The 7,992-nt window shown below is 31.5% G+C and overlaps 1 pseudogene across 1 annotated transcript; it reads left to right on the top strand.

Moving 5' to 3' along the window:
- Positions 1–3,950: 3,950 nt before the first annotated feature.
- Positions 3,951–5,536, top strand: LOC104720617 (uncharacterized protein At5g39865 pseudogene; annotated as a pseudogene). Its single transcript, XR_015568151.1, has 2 exons — positions 3,951–4,084; positions 4,265–5,536. The product of XR_015568151.1 is annotated as an uncharacterized protein At5g39865 pseudogene (transcript).
- The last annotated feature ends 2,456 nt before the right edge of the window (positions 5,537–7,992 follow it).

Below are 7,992 nucleotides of genomic sequence, written 5' to 3'. Positions count from 1 at the left end.
TTGTATGAGTCATATACGACACCATCATAAGTCCTCAAATCTTCATCACATTTTGGTCCTTTTAGAAAACGGAAAAGGAGTTTCAAACAGAAATTTCCATCAAACTTACTTGGAATATACGAAATCCTTCTATTCCCATTTGTTCTCTTCCTTCTTATGAAGCTTTTTTCTTTCGGATCCCAAGTAAAATACAATGGAATGTCCTCAAACGTTAGTGCTCTTGCTTCGGGACAATATTTGTTGAGATCGAACCAAGCTGAAAGCAATGGATCTTCGATGTTCTTCACTTCTTTCCCACTATCCATACTGGAAACAAAGCCTTCTCAAAAAAATAGCAGAAATGAATAGTTTTTTAAGAATGAGACTTCGTATTCTCTGACTATATGTATTTATAGACGTCAGCTAGGACCATCTCGAAGGTCTCACCAGAGTAGCTGCTGCCAACCATGGATGATTTTGAAGGCTTGATGGATGCAAGATCAGTTATTGCTAAGTTGGCAGCCATTTTGTAAGCTTTAGTGATATGTGCTGAAAAATTTTGTTGGAAGGTATGAAGTTTATGTGCATGAGTAATGAGTATTTATAGGTAAAATATGTTCTCGTAATACATTATCATAATTGATTCACTAATTAATTCGGTAATCAAATTTCCGTAATTTTAGTGGACTGACTTTTAGATACAGGTTTTGGAGACCAATTACGGGACTAAAAATCCGGTTGTGCTGACTAAAATTAAGGATCGTTTATTTGATGATATATATTTGGTAAAGTTATGAGATCGTAGAATGTTTTAGCGATTCCTTATTTTCCGAAACGAATTGTAGAAGACTTTAGTTGACTAAAATTATGGATATGATTAGGGAAAATATAGTTGGCTAAGATAGGATATCTTTGAGAGTAAAGTGTGAATTACTATTTCGTCTCTCAATAATTGTAATTGCGATTCCTAAATTATAGGAAACGTAAAACACTCCGTATTTATTTTGAAGATATTTGTTTAATAGCACGTCTCTCAATGTTTAATTAAGGTTTAATGTTTATGATTTATTGTAGATTTCGGATCACCCAGTTGGAGTTTTCGGATATAAACAACCCGTTATCCCATTGTGTTAATTTCGGGTTAATTTCTTGTTATGACCGGACCCCAATTCTGTTTGTACTTCTCTTTTACTCATAAGAGAAAACTACGTATAGTTAATTTAACCTTGTTACCATTTAATTTCTGTTTTGCTATACCATAAATTAAGCTCATATCCTACTATATTAATTGAGAAGTACAAATATGAAACTAATCTTAAAATGTGTAAAAAATTACATTCAACTGCCATTAGAAAAACTTATTAAAATTAATTAATTAATTTTAATAAATATAATTAATTAAAAAACGAAAATCGGGGAAACATCAAATAAAATAGTACTAGAAAAGTAAAAAAAATATATATTAGAATCAAAACTAATTCATACTTAAAAAAAAATAAAAGCTAAGATTTTAAAAATCTAATGGAATAAAATATACAACTAAATATTTTATCAAAAAAAATTTCAGGGTTCAAATTTTTATCAAAAATCTAATCGAATAAAATATATAACAGTTCCGTTTAACACCATACATTTTAAAAATAAAAAATATAGATATAGTTTCGTATCTATTTTAAAAAGCTATATTTATCTTTTAGCCACTATTCTTTACAAAAATAAACTAAGTTGAGATTTAAATATATTAAATACTTATTTTTAAAAAAAAAAAATACAGATAATTTTTTTCAAAGAAATTTCATTTTTTCGTTAGTTTTCCCTATTTTTATTTTATTTGTTTGAATTACTCAGTTTCAAATAGAGAGAGAAGAAGAAAAATAAATAATATACTTTCCAAAAAATATCCATTTACTAAACTAATAAGATTGTTCTTCCTCTATTTTTTTGTTTTGTTTACTGGTTTTGCTTATAGGTGAAAAGAGAGTTTATCTAAATTCTGATTCAATTGACCCTTCTGACAAAAGAACTAAAAAAAATTCAGTGTATAATCCAGATTTCTTGAATACTATCAAAGTATTGGGATTACCAAATCATAGTCTTAGACTTCAGATAGGTTTCCCGGTAATGTTGTAAATATAGATCCAAATGGAGGGTTGATGAATGGAACTAGGTTATAAATAACTCAGATGGCTGATCATGATAGAAGCTAGGATCATTACAGGAACTAGAATTGGTCACATTGTGCGTATTCCTAGAATGCTATTATCGCTATCGGACACTAGGTTGCCTTTCAAAATGCGTTGAAGACGATTTCCTTTGTCAGTTGCTTTTGCTATGACCAACAACAAAAGTCAAGACCAGAGATTATCTTTTGTAGGGTTGTATTTGCCAAGACTGGTTTTTTCTCATGGACAACTCTATGGGGCAATGTCTTATGTCTAGGGTGAAATTAAAAGTAGGTTTGAAAGTGCTTATTACATACAAGAAAAGGGAAACCACAGAAAAAATAAATGAATGTTGTTTTCAAAGAGGTTTTTTAGAACGTTTACTAGCCATATTTAGTTGCTCTTTTTATATGTTAGTTTAATCTTTTTACTTACTTTACAACTATAGCAAGGATTGCATTTAATTGACAAAGGTTTAAACAAATTTATTCATTACATGCAAATGTTTTATCGAAAGGTTTTCAATAAACATTTTTAAAATACAAAAATTATAATATAAGCAAAACAAATTTTTAATCACAGACTATTATAAATAACATAATAACAAAATAAATTATTATAAATTTCCATTAAAAAAAAGTTCAGCCCGCGGTTTTCCGCGGGTTAATACCTAGTAAGATGTAAAGCTGGTTAATATATGGTTATGTATATTGTTTCTTGAACATTTGATTTTTTTTTTTTTAAGAAACTGTTTCTTTTACCACTTGACCAACAAATCATTTCAAATGGTAATGTTGTTGATACAAATTAAAGTTTTACAATGTTAGATTAGTTAGTCTCTACGTGTCACAAACTAAGTAATACTGTTAAGCTAGTTTCAAATCAAAAGAGTAAAACGTATAAGCTTGAAATATCATTGGACGGAGACGAGCCAACCGCCATTAACTTTGATTTCTCACCATTAAGCATGATTTTATTATGTAACGTATACTTTAATTTATCAGATCAATTCATGACATGATAGGTTTTTAACATGAAGATCACATTTAGAAACAAACATTAATTAGATGTTAATTTATGGTATGGTGTGCGTGTGTGTGTATTTGGTTTGAGGCATATACTGTATATAGGAACATGTACATATTATGTAGAGAGTTGGATTTTAATACATTTTTGAAACCTAATAAGTAAAGTAGTACATTTACTATTTGTATACAAGAAATAGGTGTAGGACTTATTTGTGAGATAGAGTTTGAGAGATAGAGTGTGATTGCATGTGTGAGAAAGTACAAAAATATTTAATGTATGATAGGGGTTTTTTTTTTTTCTTCTTTTTATTGTTACTTTACCTTTCACTTGGACGGCCTTCTTGGCTTCCTGATCAAAGTGAGGGAAGAAGCGTTTTAAAAGCTTATCCAATATCTAGTAGTTGTAGTGTAATAGGTAATTAATAAAAATAATCCATAAATGTTGTGATAAATCCACTTTCTGAATAGTTAGATTCAAGTATATTTTTTTACAAAAGAAAGTTCACTAATCAAAAATGACTTTTGTTAAATGAAATTGGTATTAAAGAGAGAACGTAAATATTTAAAATTCAAAAACCATGAACGAAAAAAAAAAGTACATATCCTAAATTAAGGAAGGAAAAAAAGTTTCAATCTTGTGATAAGCGTAGATCACGCGACTTAGATAAGGACACATCGTCAAACACAGAACTCAAATTTTATTAATTTTTTGTTTTCTGTAAATACAAATCTTACAATTAAAAAAAATAATAATAATTAAATTAACTTACTACACAAAATTTTGCCTTTGGTCTCTCTACAACTTTTAAGAAACAAAAGTGGGACATGACAACGAAGAAGACCATAATCATCATGGTGATTCCCCTTTAGACCACATTGCCACGATCTGATTTGATCTCTGAATCAGACTCATAGGTTCAAAGCTTAAAACCTTTTTTCTTTTTTTTTCCCTTTACGATCTGTTTCATAGAATCAAAAGTAGAAGCTCTGTTCTTTTCAAGATCTTTGCTATTGTTCTTACAGAATCTCATCGAATTTAGCAAACCCATTTTGTCTGAAAACTCAAAACATTTTTTTTCTTTTTCTCTGTTTTAGATTTGATTTGATTTAAAAATGGGTTGTACAAGCTCGAAGCATCGAAATCGTTGCCGTAACTGCAGAGGAGGATTATCTCCGGTGATTGTACCTCGGAGCTATTCAATGCACGTTCATCATCCGGCACAACACAGCGGCGATAGCTATCACACGGTGGCTCTCACTTCCTCCACCATTGGATCTCTTAGTCTTTGCGATTCTTCTTCTTTCAGGCATTTTCACAAGCAACGTGTTTCCGACGAAACTGGTGAGAAGAAGATGAAGAATTCTTCGGATTTGGTTATTGAAGCCAAGGTTTGGTCAAGTATGATAAAGGAGAGAACCCCAAAGATTGTTCCGAGAACTCCGATTGTGACGCCTCCAGGAGAGCCAGAGACGATCAATACATGGGAGTTGATGGAAGGTCTTGAAGATGTTAGTCCTTTACGATCACCTAATCACTTGAGGAGCTTCTCGTTTGATGTTGTTCGTATCCAACCTAGTCATGAATTTGATCTTCCAAAATCAAGGTTTCATGAGAATGTGAAGTTTGATAGCAGAGTTGGTGATGATTTGGATCCAACTGAGCATCCTTTTCACATCCGCATTCCCGAGATGAAGACGAATCCGCAAGTCGGGTCATCAGATGAAGGAAACTTGGAAAGAAAGATTTTAGGTAAAGTAAAGGTGATACTTTATTTCACAAGCCTTAGAGGTATAAGGAAGACATATGAGGACTGCTGCCATGTCCGGATCATACTAAAAAGCTTAGGGATCAGGATCGATGAGCGCGATGTATCGATGCATTCTGGTTTCAAAGATGAGCTGAAGAAGTTATTGGAGGATAAATTGGAGAATGGCGTTGGAATAACCTTACCTAGAGTTTTCTTGGGGGAGTCGATGAGATTAAAAAATTGAATGAAAATGGGACACTTGAAATGATTATAAAAGGCTGCGAAAGGGTCTAAGATGGCTTAACAGGTTTTGATATCGAATGTGAGGCTTGTGGAGATGTTAGGTTTGTGCCTTGTGAGACATGTTCAGGCAGCTGCAAAATCTACTATGAAGGTGAACAAGTTACAGAGTATGGATTTCAAAGATGTCCATATTGTAATGAGAATGGATTGATCAGATGTCCCGTGTGTTGTGACTTGTGAGTCAATACACAACTTTTTTTTTTTTTTTTTTTGGTGTTGTGGCTCGAGTAGATTGTTTGTATTGTACATTGGAGTTCTAATTGATATTGAAAGTAGATTTTAGGTCAAAGTACAATTTATAAAATGTTGATAAAAATTGAGGTTGTTTGTAACACCAAACCAAAACAATAGTCATTCGATTTAATCAAGAATTTCACTATGGGGCATGCGTAGTCGTACTCGCCAGAGTCTACTGCTTGCATCTCATCATCACCTAATATTGGCTTCGTTATTAATTGAGTTCATCAAATCTTCACTTTTTGCAAGTCAAATTATTTAGGTGTTTGTTTCGTGAGTCGAGCGAGCCCTTGTTTCAGCAATGTGATGATTTCCGGGTGAACAGAAAATTAACAAGTCACAAGCAGATGTTTCAACAATGTATGAGGGTTATATAAATTTATAGATCATATATTTAATTGTTTTAATTTTAATGAAAAATCAGTTTTTAGAAAATTAGTAAACAATTAATTTCGAATTGAAAAATTAATGCACATAATACATAAAGAATTCATACATAAATTAAAATATCTGAAAAGTCAAAAATATGAATTTTGAAAAATTAATTCAATGGTAAAATCTAAATTTTGAAATTCAATGTTTTTGACACAAAACAGAAAGGAAAAACACAAGAGAAAGCGCAATGATTTAGGGCTAGGCAACAATTTTTTCTATTTGTTGTCAACCCGTGTCAATCATTAGTTATATCCGGTGTAGCGGTAAACTTTTTTTACCAATGTCATTATGCATCATCGTCGTAAATTATATGTATTCAATCATTTTCTCATAAAACAAGAGGAACAAAATGATTTATGTTTTTATACTACACAATCTCAAAACTAAATGATATGTATTCATACATATATCTCATTTTCTTATTAATTCATATTTTATTAAATTAATTTAGGTTAAAAAGAATAAAATATTAAATTTTGGGTGAACATGGTGCAAATGCACCTCTTGCACCATATCATAGCGGCTCCTTTGTTTTGTAATAGTCTTGTTCCCAATATTGTCTTTGGATAGGAGCTCTTGTCCTAAGGGCATCTCTATTGGGAGACTCTTATAATTTTTTACGATTAAAAAGTGTACTTTTACAAAATAAGAATTTATTGTTTGTTAATTAAATTTATACTCCTCCAATGGTAAACTATAACTGGAGTTCTTATTTTTGAATTTCTTTTTTTTTTTTTGTAAAAAATTACATATAAGTCGACATATATATACATCAAAACAGAAAACTAGTCATCCATGGTCTGCAGGTTAATGGTCAAGACAGAGATGAGATGGATAAAAACCTGGCAGGTTTGCAAGAGTGCAATCCAATAACGAAACTATAAGCAGCATGGAGAGGGGTATCAGTCATCCAGTGCAGATAAGCGATCACACAAGTCGATGATCGGTCAAAACCAGTAGTACAAGTTACAAAGACACGATGGTTCTTTTTAAGTAAAAGACAATCACACCACTTGATATGTGTGACATTGATGTTTTGTTTCCTAAGCAGAAACTCCATTTTAGATCCGGTTTCTTCTGGTTTTCCACATTCCAATTATGGCCGAAGTCTTCTCCGTCTCAGCAATTCGTGACTCGAGCTTCAGTTCTATCTCCTTTACTGCAAGCTTTCTCTTTTTCAATCTTTCATCAAGTTTTTCTTCCTTCTTAACTTCTCTGCACAACTTCTCATTGCGTCTCTGCAGTTTCTGAACCACATTAATCGAAGGCAGTACCTTGGGAGATGCATCAGCAGCCCCGGCTCAAAGGCATGGCGAGAGGGGCGAAGAACTAGGGGACCACAAAATTTTGGGGTCCAAAATTTATTTTTCCTTAAGAATTATGATCGATTTAAAAAAAAAAAAAAAGCCATAAGAGAAAAAAATTTCTTTGTTCCACAGTCCATAAAAGACCCGTTAATGGTTAAAAGACCCGTTAATTGATAAACCATAGACCCATTTTTTGTGTTTGAGACGGGACTGTGCATCAGTATCACCATCAGTAAATAATGATCAGATTTATTACTTGCATCATAATTATAATGAGAATGCAAGTTTGATTCAATTAGTGAGAATTATTATTATGTACTGTGCAACAATTAACAATGCACTATCGCTAATCTTAATGAAAGAGAGGGTCATTTAATTTAGAGACATCTATATTGTTTTGGACCAATTGACAATGTTGGTAACCATTGGTATATTATAAGGAATCATGTGGGCATGCAAAATGAACGAATTTGAGCAAAAGCAACACAAAAATTTAACTTACAATGAACCTAATATATGAAAGTGACTAAAATAAAAGTGAATTGACATGTAAAAATAATATACATAATGTGTTCTTAGCCTATATTTTGTCCAAATTGTTTTAGAATGATTTTTTTTAAAATAGAGAAATCAAACTGATTAAGGAAAAATTTTGTATTTTTGAAATATTTTATAAAAAAACTGGAAGTATAGTTTAATTATTTATCATTTATTACTATTTTTCCTAAATATAAATGTTTTCTCTGTATAATTTTGGGCAAGTTGATGAGATGGTTTCTTTTCTTCCAAAACC

Source organism: Camelina sativa, chromosome 10 (assembly GCF_030686135.1).
Source record: "Camelina sativa cultivar CO46 ecotype springtype chromosome 10, ASM3068613v1".
NCBI lineage: Eukaryota > Viridiplantae > Streptophyta > Magnoliopsida > Brassicales > Brassicaceae > Camelina > Camelina sativa.
This window is presented reverse-complemented; position numbering and strand designations above follow the sequence as displayed.